This window comes from Chroicocephalus ridibundus, chromosome 4 (genome assembly GCF_963924245.1).
Source record: "Chroicocephalus ridibundus chromosome 4, bChrRid1.1, whole genome shotgun sequence".
Taxonomy (NCBI): domain Eukaryota; kingdom Metazoa; phylum Chordata; class Aves; order Charadriiformes; family Laridae; genus Chroicocephalus; species Chroicocephalus ridibundus.
Window position 1 is genome coordinate 80,383,746 of NC_086287.1, and position 18,624 is coordinate 80,402,369.

The 18,624-nt window shown below is 36.5% G+C and overlaps 1 long non-coding RNA gene across 1 annotated transcript in view; it reads right to left on the reverse strand.

Annotated features, from left to right (window-relative positions):
• LOC134515438 (uncharacterized) overlaps positions 1–18,176 on the reverse strand; it is an 81,443-nt gene extending 63,267 nt beyond the window's left edge. The window contains exon 1 of the long non-coding RNA XR_010071013.1: positions 18,139–18,176. This is a non-coding gene — a long non-coding RNA (uncharacterized LOC134515438). The remainder of the gene's footprint in view (positions 1–18,138) is intronic.
• Between the last annotated feature and the right edge of the window lie 448 nt (positions 18,177–18,624).

Here is an 18,624-nt window from a genome sequence, read left to right on the forward strand (position 1 = left end):
TACATTCATGTTTTCAAATATAAGATGTAAAAAAATACAAATATAAATTTAATGCAGCAATCTCTTAATGAGCAAAGCAATTATGGCATGGGAGAAATGAAGGAATTAGCCTTCTAAAAACTTCTCAGTATTTACAAGCCCAGGGCTTCAGAGTCTGGTTGAGACATGATTTTGTGCAGATCCTCTATAGAGAAGTAGAATGAAATGTGAGTTATTAGTGGAAGTCAGGGAAAACGTGCTTAAAAAGAGAGCGTTGAACTACATTGAATTTATAACATAAATGATAAAATACTGGATTTTCACGACTGGGATTGAAATCTTGCAGGAAAAGATTTCTTATGGTATTTTGGTTCTTTTGCATCTATTCAGAAACCAAATTTTAAAAAATCCAAACCAAGAAACTAAAACCACTGCAACGGCAACTAACCCTAAAGATATGCATTAGCAATTCAAAACTTTGGCAAAAGAAGGTTTTTTTTTAAACTCCAGTTTTAAAAATGTCTGAAGCTTCCCGGTGCTTGTGTAATAAGATGTCTCCTAGTTTATGGCAGCTGATAGATTCATAGCATAAATTCTGCCTTTTTCTCATTTTCTTTGAGGTCTCTGTGTGGCCACTGATTAATACGATTAGTAAATGGAATTTAAGCTAAGTTCAGATACAACCAGGAACACAATAACAGAGCATAAAAAAATATATTAGCATTTTCATAAAATAAGAAGAAAGAATGTATAAAAGGAATAAAGTGTATTTCAGATGGAAAGAACTGTAATCATGGAATAAATTCAAAAGGTCATCAAAGGTGCAATATGAGCAACTGGGGAAATTAGATGGAAAAGAAACACAAGTAATTTTTAAAATCTACAAAGTAAAAATGATCATACTAAAGCATGCCGAGTTGTCAGTGTTCTTCCCTTAACAGGACACTAGCTCTCTAATGCCAGATGGATGGTTAGACAGATCTATTCTATTAATACAGTTGCTCCGTTTTGCAGAACTGGACTCTCTCCATTTAAATGTGCATCACAGGGGAAAGGCCATCTGTATGTCACAACAAAGTAGGTCCTGCTGAGTACACTCGGTGCAGATACGAACCTACACAAGAAAGTAAAATCTTGTAGCTGCATAGAGCTACTCAGTAGCCAGCTACCACAACACGGTTTGTGCACAAGACCTCCTGAGATCAGTCAGTAACTTTCCTTCCTTCACCAAAGAGGAGCTTGGACATGAGCTCTGTCTGCTTGCTGTCTTGCACAGTCCCACACAGCACAGTGTCACAGGCAGGTTCAGCTGTGGAACATATGTTCAGTTACATTTCACAGCAAAATTGAAAATGCAGGTTTTGGAAAATCTAGTGAAACAAGCATTGCTGGCCAAACATGCTGTGCTAAATGTAAACTCAGCATTTTCATCAGAAACATGGCACAAAACTTCAAAAAACAGATTTTGGGATGGTAACAGACGTGCAAGTAATGTCTGCTGGCATGACTGTAGTCATGGCAGCATCTCAGTACTAGAACTGTGCTCCAAAATTCAGTACAGCACTGGAGAACTGGCATACAACAAGCCATCTTTTGATCTTTTAACCTATTAGAATGTTCTATAAGACAGCCCTTAAAAGAAACTTATCCATGCAGAAGCAGAGCTGCACCACTCAAAAGACTGGCACTCCTACCACTCCCTTTTCTTTGGGACCCATCGTACAGTGGGTGCCAAAGAAGCAGGGAATGGCAGCAGCTTGGGAATGTCAAGTGCTTGATGAAAATAAAATATTGTGGAATTATAAGGTAATACATGGGTGCAAAGAAAGGTATGGGGTTGTGTCTTTGTGGGAAGAGAAGGAGGGAAAAGATGGAGTGAGATTTAGGGCAAGAAATGAGATTAAGAAAGTGTCGTTTGGGCAAGGCTGACAAAGGATTTAAAAGAGGAATGACTGAAGTAGTATTGAGAGAGAAGTAGCTATGCTGGTTTTGAATATCCACAACTAAAGGTTATATTGACAGAAATTTTTATTTTATAGTATTTTATTTTTTTACTGACGAGGGTCTTTCAAGGCTTTTGTGAGAGGAGGGACTGAAAAAGATGAATTCAGTTTTCAGTTTTAAGAGAAGTGTTTCAGAGTGTTTCTGCTTTACAAATATATGCAAAGAGGTTAGTTTTATTCCAATACAGAACAGAAACTAATTTTCAAAACCTTAAAAGCAGAGTTCTACATCTCCTGATAGCGAGGTGAGCTATAGCTGGGTTATTAATGTTAAGGAAAACCAAGTCATTTTGAGAGGAGTGATGAGAGAGACAATGTGGGAGAAAAATAAAGGGCAATAATGTCCTGTGTTCAAATTAACTGTAGGGATTAGGCTTGATTCTGATCTCATTTACACAATCTGTCTCAGTTTCAGAGCAGTTACGTTCAATTTAAATGGAATTTAGTAGGACTTGAATTAAGAGTTTGACCTTCCCAATAGTGTAAACTACCAGAACTGGAGACCATTTCCTTGCATGTTGGCCAAAATAGAGATGGCTGGCATTTTTCCTTTGTTTGCTGTGTTAAAGGGGCGAGGATGTAAATGCTTCATGAGAACTATTTGCAGTGGTAAAGTAATTCTGAAACAATTAGTAGAATATTTAATTCAACCATATAGACAAAAGAATAAATACCTCTTCTGTTATATACCCTGGGGTTTTTTGCGTGTTCATTAATGCAAAAGTACAATCCACAAGGAGACATAATACGTTCTGTTTTGGCGTCCTATCGTATCAACTGCTTCTGTTTTGGTAAACAGAAAATTAACTTTATTTTCTGAACATATATCTAAATGCGGAAGTTGCTAAAGTAAACTCTTTAAACACTATGCAAGCTTACCTTGATCAATTCCATTTAAATTAAAGTAAATTAATAGGGAAGTCTTTCAGAAGCACTGAAATCCCATTTTCAGAAAGAACATGTGCACTTAAATAGTTCTGGTTCAATTCGAGAAGGTTAGTACAGCTCCTAAAGCATTTAGGTAGTTTTGTTCAGGTTTTTTTGCCCCCTCAAAATACTTAGCTATCAGAACAAAATTCAGATTGTGTTCTTAGACTGGGACAGAAGAGAAGTCAGCAGTCCTGAAATATTTTTTTCCTTTTATGGTACCATTGAATGAAATGAACTCCTTCCAAATAAAGCAAGCAATAGAGCAGCCTCTTATCCCTCCATCTACCAACAAAAGATACCTCTGGCATTTTATCCTGAACTGGAATAGAGTCCCTGTATTTCACTGAAACACATGTATTCACGCTTGCTGAAACTGCATTCTACAGGGCCGAATACTGGTCTGTTAGAAATCAATATAGAACTTGTCACTGGTTCCATGGGGTCAGCATTTTACCTACCATATTTCATACACAATTCCTTTGAACACAAAAGACGCAATTTTTTTTCAGAAGCATGCATACTTATATGTCTGTAAGACTATCTATAGGTAGAGATGTATGTAGCTGGAATTTTCAGGTCAAGTACATTCTTAAATCTTTCCTACAATATGCATCTATGGCAATGGTTGCACACCAAACACAAACGCCTATACAGAGCCAAGTTTTTCTTTGATGAGCACGCACTTTAAAAGTGGGAACCAAAGGGTCATGACAAAGAGTGTAAAACACAAAGTGAACAAGATGATGAATATCAGAGCCCACAGTTCTCTCTAAACAGAGATACCTTATTTATACAAGCCAAACTTAAATGCCACACAGCTTGGGGTTTTACCATGAATGTGTTTTTAACAGCAAACAAGATGAATGTATATTTTTCATTCACAGACAGATAAAGCTATTTTTAATTCATTTCTATTCTGTTTAAAGTTTTAGACCATTTTCTATAAATTGCATTTGAAATTATTCTTTTAGTTTCATGCTAAAATAAATTAAAAGAAAAACAAAAGTAGTAGCAGAAATCTTACCAAATTTAATGAGTTTTCAGGGAAAATTGAGTCCACAGTCTCTCTCTTGCATGTGTCAAAAACCTTCCCCCTTGGAAAACATTAACATTCTGACCAGTAATACTGACTATTTGGCATGAAGCATTCCCCACTGTATGCCTGCATACCACAATTGTTATTCCACCAAAGTATCTTCTAAGTTCTTTGCCAATTTCGGAGTAGTTGGATTGTTGCTAAGAATTTATCCATAAACATCATTATCATCCTGATTAATGACTCCTTTTCCCAAAAATGTTTACAATATAACCACAGTATTCAAGTATAGATTTCTACACAAAATATATGTATAGTCTACCTTTGTCTATTTAGTAGTAATATTTTTTTATTTTTATTTCTCTCCAGATTCCAGATTTTATTTCTTGCCAGATTCTTTGCCATTTTCCCCTCTTCCTCATTTCCATACATACTGGCCCTCTCTAGATCACCGTCTCCAGGTCTAGCGAAGGATTGCTTTCCCTAGGCACAGAATTGTAATCTTAAAATATTTTCCAAACCACCACCCATCTATTCATTCGACAAGTCACAACTCCTACAAATTTATTAATGGCTTCTGATTGTGATAATTAAACTGCTCTTTAACCTCTTTTTATGGTGCAGGCCTCATCTTCACAACCTTCTTCAAAAACTCATACTTAATTTTTCCCACTAGAATAAGTATCTCTGAGAACAGCAAGGCAGTTGCCCAAATTCTCACAGTGTTATTAATCATGGTCATATGGTTTGCCCTCCGTTCATTTAAGATCCTTTCATACCTTACCCTGTCTATTCACATCGTTTTCTTTTAAATCATTTCCAGAGGCCTTTTAACGTGCTGACATGCAACACCACAGAAACTGTTTGGTAATCTGTACATTCCTTCCACACACCTTTCCTTCGCACTATGTCAGTCACACCCAATCAGTAGGTTACCTTCCAGTTTCCCTCCCTGCACCCTAATCCATTTTAAATTCTGCTAGCACATCATCCACTTTTGAAAGCTTTATTTTTGACTCCTTTCAGTGGCAGACGTTACTTCAGATTTTCATGGATATAGTTTATTTCACCTGCACAATCAATATTATTTAACAGTATTTTATCTTCTTCAAAGTATTTTTAGTCACATCAATCACATGCTTTTCTTCTCTCAGGATTTCTCTAGTTGCCAATTTAATAACCTTATTTGGCAGTGCAAAATCTCCTATCAATAAGATTCTTACTCAGACATCTCTCCTGAGCTACTACTCTCTTTGTTGCCATCTTCTAACTCTGGCCTGCTCTCTTGATTTCGTATGACCAGTTTCAAATTTGTTTATTTAGTTTCTTCTTTGGACTTCATTTCTGTCCTCAATAATCTTAAACGCTTTGTCTGAGAACCGTTTTCTCTCTTGATCCAATTCTTCACCTCTAACAGCCTCAGCTATGCCCATGAGGGTTACCTTAGTAACTTCCCACTTAACACTAAGCTCTTGTCCCTCCTTTAGCTTCAACAGTGTTCAAAAACAACTATTGACATCAGCTGTATTTGTTCAAATAGTAATTCAGTGAAATTTCAGTAGAGCCAGGACTCTAAGTTCTTGATTTTTAATTTAAAATGTAGATACATACAATCAGCTGTATCTGAATCACAATTTCCTCCAAGATAAGTTCTGTAACTGCAGACGAATACTCTCCACGTTGACACCAACACAGAGTCATCTAATTTCTTGAAGAGTAGTTTGATAATCTCTGGACAGCCTCCTTATGAAGAAGGAATAGTGTTTCTGAATTGACGTGCTACAGCTATAGCATATTTTATTGCTACAATAAACCTGTAACTATTAAACTAATTAAAAAATGAGTGTGATGTGCCTGAGCTTTTAGCAAGTGAATATGGGTTAGTTATTTTATGATACCTGACTCAGCTACTTCTGATGAACTGACCAGAGAGAATACCCACATTGCTAGGAGAGCACTTTCAGTAGACTCAGAAGAGAAAGCAGACACGCACTGAACGTTCCTTTCCTATTCCCAGTGTCACTAACCTAGTTTAAAGTGATGTGACATCACTAAAGAAAAGCCAAATCCTACCTGAACAAGAATTTTCCCTTGTTTATTACATCTCAGTAAGACTCAATCCTGCCGGCATATATGCCTGGGTGTAACTGTGTTTATGTGAGGAATATAAAAAGCATTAGAAATGTGAAAAGCTGTTTCAACGTGTATTTGCACATCTGTGACTACAGCCAGTAAGGTCCTGTGTCCTTTCGGAAGGATAAAGAGAAAAGCCATCCAAAAAACAAAGTGAGGGCAGCTAACTGGTAAAGCATCAAAATCCTTGTCAATTTTCAATTATCACCTATGAATTATATCCACTTATAGTAAGTCAGGACTGTTTTTTAAGAAAGTAAGAACAAATTAAAAGGCATATAAGGAAATGTTATCAAAGACCAGGTGACAGCAAAGGAATAGAGCGGAAAATCAGAAAAACGTGTTACTAGAAATTTAGGAAACACTTCTATCCTAAGAACTTATTTTTAATAGAATTCTTTATGATTATATTTGATTCTAACTGAAACAGTGAGGTTTTAATTGACTTTCTCCATATTTTTCTTCCCTCTTCCTACTAATTTATGATGACTGGGCATAGAGGGACCATAAGTGGTGAATTAAATTTTCCAGTAATCACTTCTGAATTTTTTACTGTCCCCAATCTACAAAAGCCAAGGTCAAAAAAGTTGCCACTTACTGCTGATCATAACAGGTCTACCCTTCTCACATCCTAAAATCTGAATCTAAAAAGAGCAAAAATGGAACAAATGCCAAGTATTCAGAGAATCAAGAGGCCTTGAATTAACTTCTGGATGACAGGCTTTTTGGGGGGAATTTTTTTTTTTTTTTAAATCTGCCTCTAAAGGACCAGGAACAACCTACGAAAACTATCTTCCTTATTTAATCCTGACATTTTTATTAGGACACCTATTCACCTGCTTTGAACTTTAGTGTGCTGACGACCTTACTTAGAGAAGCAGGCTGTAAACTTCTGTGTGATTTCTGCCTGCACTGATAAAGATACAAATTTCTTCACTCAGGATTATATGCTTTGAAGACGGTCAGGTAATTCAGAAAGAAATTTCATATTCCAGTGATGACTTGAACAGGGAAAAAAACCCACTATGGCAATAAAAGAAATAAGGGTAAATCAGCTGAATACATAAAACCACAACCATTTCGAAGAGGTTACATCCACCAACTTGGTTTTATAAACTATTGCCATAAAAATCAGTGAATCTCTATTTACACAGGTTAAAAGGGCAAATTTAATGAACTGGATTGTGCCCATTAATTTGTTTCATTAATTTCATTTTACAGCTTTGTGAAGATTAAATAGAAGATTTAAGATGTGGCATGAGCTTAATATATTTGGTATTTAGGAACTATGCAAAACAGTAGATTCATTTCATAAGGCTTAAAGGAAGAAAAGACTACAACACAATTGGCCTACAGTCCAGATACATACATACACTGGGAAATTCAGAATTTTTAGTCAGCAGAAGAGGAGTTCAGAATTGTTATATTTCTTCTCAAGCAAAACAGTTTTTTCTAAAAGTCCCTATCACACTGACAACTAGAAAGTATTTAACACGTAATTACTGAATATTGTCATTTAAAAAAATCCTTTTCATCAGCTAGTGAGGGTCAAAGCAACTATTAGATGTACTGTTTCCTCTTTGAAATTATAGAAAATGACATAAGAGCCAGATGTGGAAAATTAGGTGTATGAAAATTCCATTAAAAATTGGCTGGATTGACTTATCCTTCAGAAAATTATAAATATGTTTTATTTTTATGTTCCATGCCCATTACGTGATGTGCTTTTTTGTGAGTTTTCTAATGAGATTGTGAAGACCAAGGTTCCTCTTAAATGAAGATCATCACAGAGCTTGTAATCCTTTTCTAACCTTTTGCTTGAATGCAAGAAGCTTTCATTTGACAAGTAGGAAATACCAGTATCAAAACGCAAACCTCACCATCTTGCAAACCACCAAGATTGTCATCCTACAGTTCTCTTTCCTATCCCATTGACAGGCAAGAAAAGTTCAGATATTGTTTCACGTGCTCAGTGATCCATCATGAACAAACAGGAAGGATGTAAGACCATATTTATTTAGACACAGATTTCTTCTGCGTTTTCTCACGTAATTTTCTTTACACAAATATTCTCTCATGAATTTAAGGTCCCAGGGATCATATTGTGGAGTTCAGAATACTAAAAGCTCCTGCAAAGATTTGATTAAGATGAAGTTTTATTTTTGGAACTAAAACCTTTCTTTACACTGATGCTTATACAGTATTAAGATACTGTAAAGTTCCAACTAAAGTGCAAGCATACATGATATATGTACCCCATTTATGGTACGTGCAGACCATTTGTCAGCTACACTAGCAAATCTAATTAAATGTTCTGTTTGTACTTACGTAAAGAAATAATTTTTTGTGGTGCTGCTTCTTTTCCCCAAGGAAGTGTAAGAATAGTACTGTTTGTGTTACCCAGATTAGAAAGAGTTATAAAATAAGTACATAGGATAATTTAAATAAACTGTACCTAAAGATTTATTATTCAGAAGCAAGGGAAAGAAGTTGTTGGATTGGATTATCAAGAAGTTACCTTAAAAAGAAATTACAAACAATTAAACTATCAAGGGAAAGGATACAAATTATTGCATGGGGATTTAGAGGCATAGCCATGTAATGCACTGTAAATTAAAGTCATTTATAAAGTACAAGTGGAAACCACACATAAGAACAACTGCTTAGTCAGCAAAGGTGAGTCAAATTATTTACCACTGCAAGAACAATTCCATGGGATAGTTCACTGCATGCTTATCAAATATTTGCTGTCTTCAAAATAGTCATAAATATTAATATGCCCTGAAGACAGGCATATTCACTGGAACACTCTCAGCTACTTTCTCTGCAAGTGTAAGAGAGGACACAGCCAAAAGTCTCCCTGTGTGGATATACAAAGTTGCCTTAACATTCCCTCTCCGTTCTCTGTCACTATTAAAAAGGTCAATTATATATGGTAATGATGGGAAAGAAGGTGCTTTAGACAGAGCAGCGATCTAACAGAGATGTGAGACGTAAAAATAAGGGAGTTAGTGTACAGTTTCAGAGAGGGAAAATGTAGTTGATCCTCCTTTCGCCTGAAAGATATCACATTAAGATGTCTAGTACGTATCTGGAAGATCTCCATCCACCCTGCAGCTGTAAAAAACTCGGTCTGAAATCAGGTATACTTAAACTTGTGAGTTATTTACGTGCAGTAGGCATGGTTTAGTTCTTCATGTTTTCCAAAAGAGTCTTATATCTCACCAAATAGGAAAAATATATAATTTTCCTTCCTCTGGTATGATTTACATTTACCTGGGAACTGGGTACTTCATCTTCAGGTTTGTCAAAAGGGAAAACTACAGAAAGGTGAGTTCTTCTAGATCACTGAATAAAATGAGTCTACAGGTTCCCTATGGTGCACAGGGAGGTCTATAGTCTCCTTTGGGTTTGCTTTGCCCACTGCCTTTACAATTTGGAGCCGATAGCTCCCCTTCACTCCCCTAGGATGGCTGAGCAGCGAGGTCAGGTGCCGCTTCAAGAGGGTAAGCTGAGCTGAGAACTCACTGTGAAAACAAGGCAGGCAGCCACAGAGGTTTCACAGACTAAAGGGCAGTCCCACCATATCAGAGCAAGGCAAGCAGAGCAAACCAGTGAGGGAAACCAGGTTTAGCCAAGAGTCCAAATCACCAAACAGGTCCAAGTTCAAGGCGGAGAACCAAGTCTCTGGGCCAGGGTCCGGATCAGCCAGACCACTGGCACGGCTGCAGCCTAGATCACACAAGGACCAAGGCCAAAAGCCTCAGCTAAAACACTGCTCCCAGGCGGGAAGGTGGAAGCCCCTCCTCAGACAGTTCTCTTCACAGCCACCCACCTGCACCATTACCTAAAGCTGGCTCCCAAGCCTGGGCAGCTGAGCCCTCAGGGGGAGGGATGTGCTTCAAGCCTTGACACCAAGCCCCACACAAATGTGCCAAACAAGGGTTATTATGCAAGACCACTACACAAATGTTCTCTGACTTTTGGGGCATACACACAGACCAGTAGCTGAAAGATTTAAGGAACAGAAAGGGCGTCTTTCTTGGCTCTCATACACAGAAGGCAAATTTCACAGTGGATCTTTAGGGTGAAATACATAAAATTTTAAAAAAATCCAGGCTTTGTCTCATTTTTGTGGTATCACTCTTAAATGCAAGTGTGTATAATAATACATACCTTGTAATAGTGCCCTAAAATGTTACGTATTTATTTTCATTTGCAATCCCATTTCATATTGCTATATAAGGAAATATACTATAAGGTATCACATAAGAGTGCTCATAATGCAAAGCATAGCTAAAACCCCCAAATCCCAATGTTACTTAATTTTATAGGTTATAGGATTTAATGCAAATGTTAATGTGTTCTTACAATACAGTGGAGAGAAAGAGTAGAAGAAAAAAGAAGCCATTCCCATAAGCTCTAGATTTGCCATGCTATGAGAGTCATTCTCAAATTTTCCCTTGTCATTACAGTCTCTTCGTGTTTTAAAAAGATTCTGAGAAGCTGTAGAACTACTGAGAATATAAAGTGTATTATACATGGATTTTTTTTTCCTGAAAACCTTATACAATATAATCAACACTTTTGAAGCCTCGAGTACATGTTTTTCTTTTAATGGTATTTCTCGGCACTGCTAGGGTAAGACAGGTATACTAAATAGCGAGTGATACAATGGTTACCATGGTTAAGATCTGCAGTCTTTTTATATTGAATGGTAAATACTTAAATATTTGTACATAATCCAACAAGTGGACAGAGCAGGAACAAATCAGCCACAGGCATGTAGGCCTCTCTCTCCTTATTTTAACTTGCTTCTATAACCAACCTCCCCTTTCACGAGCACTGTTATTTTCCTCCCCTTCCTCCCCACTTTTGATGAGGAAAGTGATGTATATTCTTGCCTCTAAAAAGGAAAATTATAAAGTGAAGATTACAGGCTACCTGTAAACTCAGACTTCAGCCAGAGGTAAGAGGTTCTCAGTATTTCTCACACATCTCACTTCATTACCAGAGGAACGTCTATTGCAGACACTCATTATGATTTACAGGTTTTTATTTGACCTCCATAAATAATATGCCAAAGCAATAGACAAAAGTCTTCTGAATTAAATCAAAACAGTCCTGCTTATGGGTGCCACTGCATTAAAATATACATCTTCAGAAGAAGACATAATCTGTGAATTTTATGATCAATCAAGACAACTTGTCAAGCAAAGTGAAGTAATTCAGTTATTTCAATAAATAACTCATACAAAGAAGACATTCTGTATTTGATTGTAAAATACAGTTAGACAATTTCTTATGTTGCTTTTTAGCAGTGCTGACATGCAGGTGATAAACTGGAAATAACATTTACCTCCATGCAAGTTATCAATGCTCAGGAATTACAGTCACTTATTTAGATGCTTATATTTGAATTTAGCTGCCTCATTTCAGACACATGAAAGTTGCTTAGAATCATTCAAAGCAGTATATTGCATCTAAACACTTCAAAATAATTTCACAAGCAAATTAAGTGTAAAGGGAAGTGTCACATTCTCAGAACAGTTTATCCACAAAATATTTTTTAAAAAAACCAAACATTTACTATGGGATACGTGGATTCTAGCACTAGATAATGTTTTCTGAAGAAGATGAATTAGTGATAGGATACATTTCTCAGTCTAAGCATAGGGCCTTCAAATTGCTAGTTAGGCAAAATAAGTTTGGCTCGTGCAGTTGCCAATTCACCAGGTATTTTTTATATGTTTATATCATAGAAAACAAATTATTTTTGCTAAATGACGTATTTCCTTATCTTATTTATCTAACTATATTTATGTTACACATTTTTTTAGAATATCTGCCTTCACTGTAGATCTGGACATGTTTTTGCAACGCCCCGCCTCTGCAGCCTAGACTGATTTGTGGAAAAGGATGGCTTGGCAAGTGAAAGGAGGGGAAGATACTTTTTGAACCTGTCATGGACATTTCTACATATTCTGTGGTATTTGAATTGTATGTCCTTTCTGACAAAAAGGCTATTGCCTGCTGTGAAATAGATCAATGGGTGACATTGTGCAGTGATTGCTATTTGTTTAAGAGAAATCTCCCTGACTGACCCACTTCCTGTAATGCATAAAAAATAAATGACAGCAGTAATATTTTTGTTCTTGTTTCACTTTCATTCATCTTATTTGATCAGCACTGAACAAAACTGACATCTCATCAAACCCGAAAGTGTATTTCTGCACTAGGTTCATCAGAGGGTGGCATTTAAAACACAGACATTGCAGGAACAAATGCATTTGCCAGCTCTGTCCATCGATGTAAACCTGACCTTTATCCTGTAGATTTATTGACACTGTGCTGCTTTGTATCATATTTCATTACTATGTGGAAATCCTGGAAGGTCCTCCCTGTAAAACCACTTTTGATTTTTATCTGCAAATTTTTGCATCTACAGTAGATTCATCTAAAGACTGAGAAAACCTTAATATGTCTCAATCTTACATAAAACAAGATGACTTAATTACATTTTTTTAAATGGCTCCACATTGATCTGTCTTTCAGTTGCATCAGTTCTTAGGAACATCACGCAAGAACAGCATCACTGAGTAGCACTTTTCCTACAGTCTCTTTCACCTCTCCCCATACCCAAATACATTGATAATCCTGTTCAGGAAAGAATCTAATACATATAGTCTTGTAATTAGGATTTACAATTTTTAAATAGTCAAATAAATTCCACGTACAAAACATGATCTAGGCTCCAATACTATGTTACTGAAACAATAGCACTACAATTCGTTATGCAGTATGCTTCCGCTTTGTTCCTACAATCACCTAGGAGACATATAAGCCCTTTAATAAACAGGGTATTCTAAAACTTCTTCAGATTGATATGTAACAATTTTAACTACAGATAACAGCTCTGTGACTAAATATCTTGTTCAGTGTGGGGAAATTTTGATGAGAACAAATAAAAATGAACAAAGCTAATTCCAATCATGCTGAAAAAAACCACATTTTCCCAACTAATTGTCTAAATAACGGTTTGCATTTCTTCAGTATGTTCTTTTCCTAAATCCCCTGGAAGATTTCCAACAAGCCAGAAGACTAAAGCACCATGCTGGTGAGCCCTATGTGAATCACATCTGTGTCGCTGTTTTCAGCCTCCTAGGCTTGAACATATTGAAACAGTCAATGCCTGGCAGTAAAGCAAATAGGCTATTTTCCTTAAAGAAAGAAAAATCTATTACTCTTGTGCTGGATTCTCAAATCCTAATATTTACCCTTGTCTAAATAATGCATAATTGAGCTCTAACATAAACCAACTCCAGATTTCCCTCAAAACCATTGTTTCCTTTCTTAAAATAGAAGTGGAAAGCAAATGAAAATCATCCTTTCATTCCTGCATTAATTGATAAAAGATTAGAGCTCAGTCCTTGAAGTCAAGAGAAAGACATAGGAAGGATAGCAGGAAAGGGGGAGGGGGATTACCACTTGTCTGCTAAGTGTCGGAATTTACACAGACATCTGTATCTGAGAGAGCTGCCTGGGATCCCTTTACAGTCAATGGAAAGAAATGAGCATTTCTAGAGGATAATTTCTCTGATGTATCTTAAACATCTTCCTTTTGGATGGGATAAACCTATGCATCCCAAATGTAATTACAACACGAGCTTCAGCTAAAGCCCAAGGTCATCCACACTAATTTTAGTGAGGCTCTGAGTCTGCATTTTTTCCCTCTTAAGTGAATTTTTGAGATTTAAAACAGCTTTTTCAAGCAGCAATTTAAAAAATACACACCACAACATCAAAAGCAGGAAGGTGTGGATTTGTGACACACAAAAAAAGTAAATTCCTCATTCACTAAATTCCTCTAAAAATACAAGAGTATATTTCAGTCCATATAATTAAGAAGTCCTGTTTTTATTCCTCTTCATTAATATTGACAGTGCTTTTAGTTTTGCAGGTATCATGGGAAACAGAAGAAAAAAAAATCACTTTCAGAGGTAAGATCAATTAATAATAACATTTAACTGGTTTTATGGAAAGAAAACACAAATGACAGTTCCAGTAGTTCCTGTAGAGCCCCATCTAGCTGGAGTGAAATACGATGTCTCCAGTTTCAAGAAAGCAATATTTATTGGTTAGAGACTGCTACTTTTGAAATGCTCTTGGATTTTCTATGTTTTTTCATGAGATTTTTTTGTATCATACAAGTGAACTTTATTTTGCTGTAAATGCTGCTTTTTGAAATTCAAAATAGATTTTTTAAAACAATCTAGTAGATCTAGTGGAAAATGAAGTGTTTAAAACTAAGACTCCCGTAATACTCCATTAGAATTGAAGTACAGCATCTTACTGCTGGATGATGTTCCCTGTACCTAATTAGTCTGCCTCATTTATAAAGCAGCAACTCCACTGACGAACAAAAGTCAGCATAAAGAAGAAACTAGATGACCTGACTACTTATCTCCAGACTTATTTGAGTCTCTCTTTTGTCCTTTTATAGACTAGCAAGGAAGTGCTAGGAGTACAGGCTACAAAAGGTGCTAACAGACAAAAAGATATAGATGAGGAGGAGATGGAAGGCAGGATGCCGACCATCTTTGCTGATCAATGAAAGAGGAAAACCAGATATATTTTATAGTCCAGAAACCCCATCAGAAAAAAAAAGTTACAGCAGTCATAGTTACAGAAATGGAATATGATCTGGAAAAATAGATGCTTTCTCCATCATCTATATTCTGTATTTTCAAAAATAAGTCTTTAAACCCTTCTCTTTAATTTGCTGACATTACCATTAAAGGTTTACTGTTTGTCACAATTACATTCCAGAAGTAACTTCAAGACGACTTTCATGTGAAAAGCAAATGAGACATGAATATGTCCATGATCTCTTCACATAAAAATTTATTAAATAGCAAAGTTAGTTCAAGTAATAATGATACTGCCAGTTGGGACTTGTTGGGGGATCCCTGAAATTGATGTTTTAATTATGTTATGAATACACTGTCTTGACATTACTGTCATTGTGTCTACTGCAGAAAACTCAGCAAGCCTATACAAGCAGTTCAGATTAGTTTGTCTAAGGAACCAGCAAAATAAGAGCAACTTTTATTCAACATAGTGTTCAAATTATTTGCCTGCACCAATCTTTCCTACATAGTTAAATATACAACTTCTTAGAATATGCTTATTAGTAGAAATGCACGTTGTTTAGGCAAAACTAACTTTCTGACAAATGTTCCATTTTTAGTCTTAGTGTATTCCATGTTGTTGTTTAAAACCATTTTTAAAGTTTCAAATAGGTGAAGGAAAAATACATTATACCATGTATTTTGCCTGCTCAGATCTCTATGGCTTCTTGTAACTATAGAGGAAGGTTTCTAATAGAATCATAGAATTGTCAGGGTTGGAAAGGACCTTAAAGATCATCTATAGTTCCAACCCCCCTGCCATGGGCAGGGACACCTCCCACTAGATCAGGTTGCTCAGAGCCCCGCCCAGCCTGGCCTTAAAAACTTCCAGGGATGGGGCTTCCACCACCTCTCTGGGCAACGTGTTCCAGTGTCTTACCAATACTTGATTGCACGGTCCAGAGAGCTGGCTGGCAAACAGCAAACAGTGACTGGATCCCCATCTGCTTTTGAACAATCGAAGTTCAAGGATTAAAGTTAAAGGATCGTGCTTAGGCTGAGGTGAAGACCATCCAACACGATATTTACTTTTAAAAACTTCCCTATCTTCTTCATGGTACTTTAGGTCTAGTTTATCGTAGTGGCTATGAAAATCATTAACAATGACCATTAATTTTATCAAGACAAAAACCAGTCAGCATTGCAAAGAGAAGCCTTTTGCAGACAGCCTTGGACAGATACTGATTTTTACTGCCAGGATAACAATGTTTTCTGCAACAGTCATATAGATATTTTACTGAGCATAAAGCTGGATTTGACAACGATATGGTTAATATAGACTTTATCAGTCAGCCTTACCCCAAGTATTTAAGTCTGTTGTATTTGATTGTCTGCTGTATTGATTTTCTGGACGTACCACATTCGAGGTGTACTCTGCTAACAGCCTAGCAATGATTCCTTGCTTTGGGAACAAGAATGAAACATTTGCAGATGCTATTTTATGTCCTGGCTCAATTAACAAGGAAGGCTTGTGAGAAGCAGTTTTTATGCAGTCCTGATAAATTGCTTGACTAAGCAGACTTTTGTATGGGCTGCAGATGTTTACCTGACTCATAAATTCATGAAATCTGACAGAGATGACTTTGAGGTCTCCATGTATATACCTGATGTATGCAAATACAATTAATATATTAAATATAAGCCATGCTGGGGCAGTAATTACTAAATTGCTTTATGTTTCCAGAGATAATGCCAGTAACATTTATGTGACTCCCTCAGATTACATTTTTCTAACTACTCTATACTGTTACATTCTTTTCTTTAAAAAGGCAAAGCTTCAGTAGTTTCCTTAACTCCTTCTTGTGATTGCAAGAGTTATGATTGTATAATCAGAGAACAGTAACAGTATCAAAAAGGAAATTCTTTTTTTCTTACTGAGGGACAGTAAACTTCTGTTTACAGTAGTATGTTGACTTATTTAAGGAGTCGAGATGACTCACCAAAACAGTAACCAATTATATTCTCTCAGATAGGAACAGAAGTCTTCACTGAAACAGAACTAAACAAAAAAATAAGCACTACTAGTAGCAAGTTTAGGGTAGTAGTCATCTATAAGAGATCCCTACGTTCACTGCTTGCATCTGTTAAAATCTATAGACCAGTTTTATGTCACAGCTGCTCAATCCTCTATTTCCTTCTCTTCTCTCCCTGTTTTACTATTCACCAGCATTTCACCATGACCACTTGCTTCTGTCAAGACACTGTTTCTTCCAGGACCGACTCTAATGAAAATACCCTCCTGATAAATTCTCGGGCGTACAACTTTGTTACTCCTACCAGCAGTATATGGAAACTGCCTGATGGGCCCTAATATCCAGACTTCCCTTCAACAGTCCATTGCAGTACTTTTCTATATCCCCTTCTGTGTACACTTCAGGAGCTAGCCCCCTAAGCATGCTTCAGCCTCTTCTCCTGCTAATGCCATAGAATTGGCATTAATTGTACTACAGTAACAGCATTGCAACCTCTCTCTAGTTCCTCTAGTCCCCATGCCAGGTTTAGGGAACTAAAAGTAGCCATGCCACTGCACTGGCAACACAACTGGTAGGAACTGAGAGGTTGCAAAGGGCTCCTTGAGGCCCTGGCACCATTTGGCACTTTCCATTGGCACAAGCCAATTTTAGCAAATTCAGGGCAACAAAGCATATTTATGAGCCAGTACTGGCCTGAACCAGAACTGAAGCCACCAGCGCTAATGAATAAATTTCAGATTTAATGGTGAGTATCACATGATCAGTATTAATAACTATACAGATAGAGAATATATGCAAAATAAAGCATCACTAGTGATCAAATAGACATTCAAAACCAAAAACTAATTAGCTAGTCAAAGACAGGATGTTATTTGTTTAGCCCTAATTCGGGTAACTGCAATTCTTTTCTTTATTAATAGTCTGTATTTTGACAGTATGATGACATTCCATTTCACGGCATGAAGAACAGAAGAGAATGCTTCAGGAGTATCCAGAATTAGAACTGAAGGAGCTATGAGAAATGAGTAAGATATATCTTTAACAGAGTTTATACATAAAATCATCAGTGCTCAACTTTTGTGCTAGTTATAATATTATCTAACATTGTTTCAGAAATCTATACAAATTAGATTTATCTGAATGTTTAGTTTGTGAGATCCTTGAGAAATATTTGCTGATAGCTCTGATACGTTTCCTTTATGAAACTAGTTTTATAGGCAACCAGCACTGTTTGCTGTTTGTGCACTCTTCAGCTTAATAATTCCTTGGGTATAGGTGTTCACCATGGAGCAGACACACACACAAGCAAACAACAGCACCACAAAGTGTCAAAGATAAAAGCAACCTTCTTACCACAAGAATTTTTGCAATCTACTATGGATTTGTTCACCTACCTTGACAAAACCAGGCTTTCTTTTATGGAAAATCTGCGATTCCAAGACAAACAGCAACACTGATAACTAGAAGGTAGAACAAGAGAAAAAGAAAAATCACTGATGGTAATAAACAAAGCAACAAAGCAATGTATGTGTGCTGCAAATAACTCCATCACTTCTTGTAGAAAACCATTTCAGTGTCTGCTACTTGGAAAGGAGGTGGACATGGTCCCTTGGTGACACTGGATCAAGCAGAAATAAGTAAGCAGTTAAGAGGGTATTTAACCTCCCAAGCGGGAAAAGTTTTACATTTTGGATGATTTTAAAGTCCGCAGTCTGATCTAACCGTTGTAACACAAGTTAATTGAAAAGATCAAATCAATAAAAAAAAAAAAAAAATCCACTTTAACTCCAGAATTAAGGGGAAAAAATAATGCATATTTTAATTCCTCTTATATTTTGCAAAAAAAACTGCAGTGCAGTTTAAGAAAGCTATATTCAGCA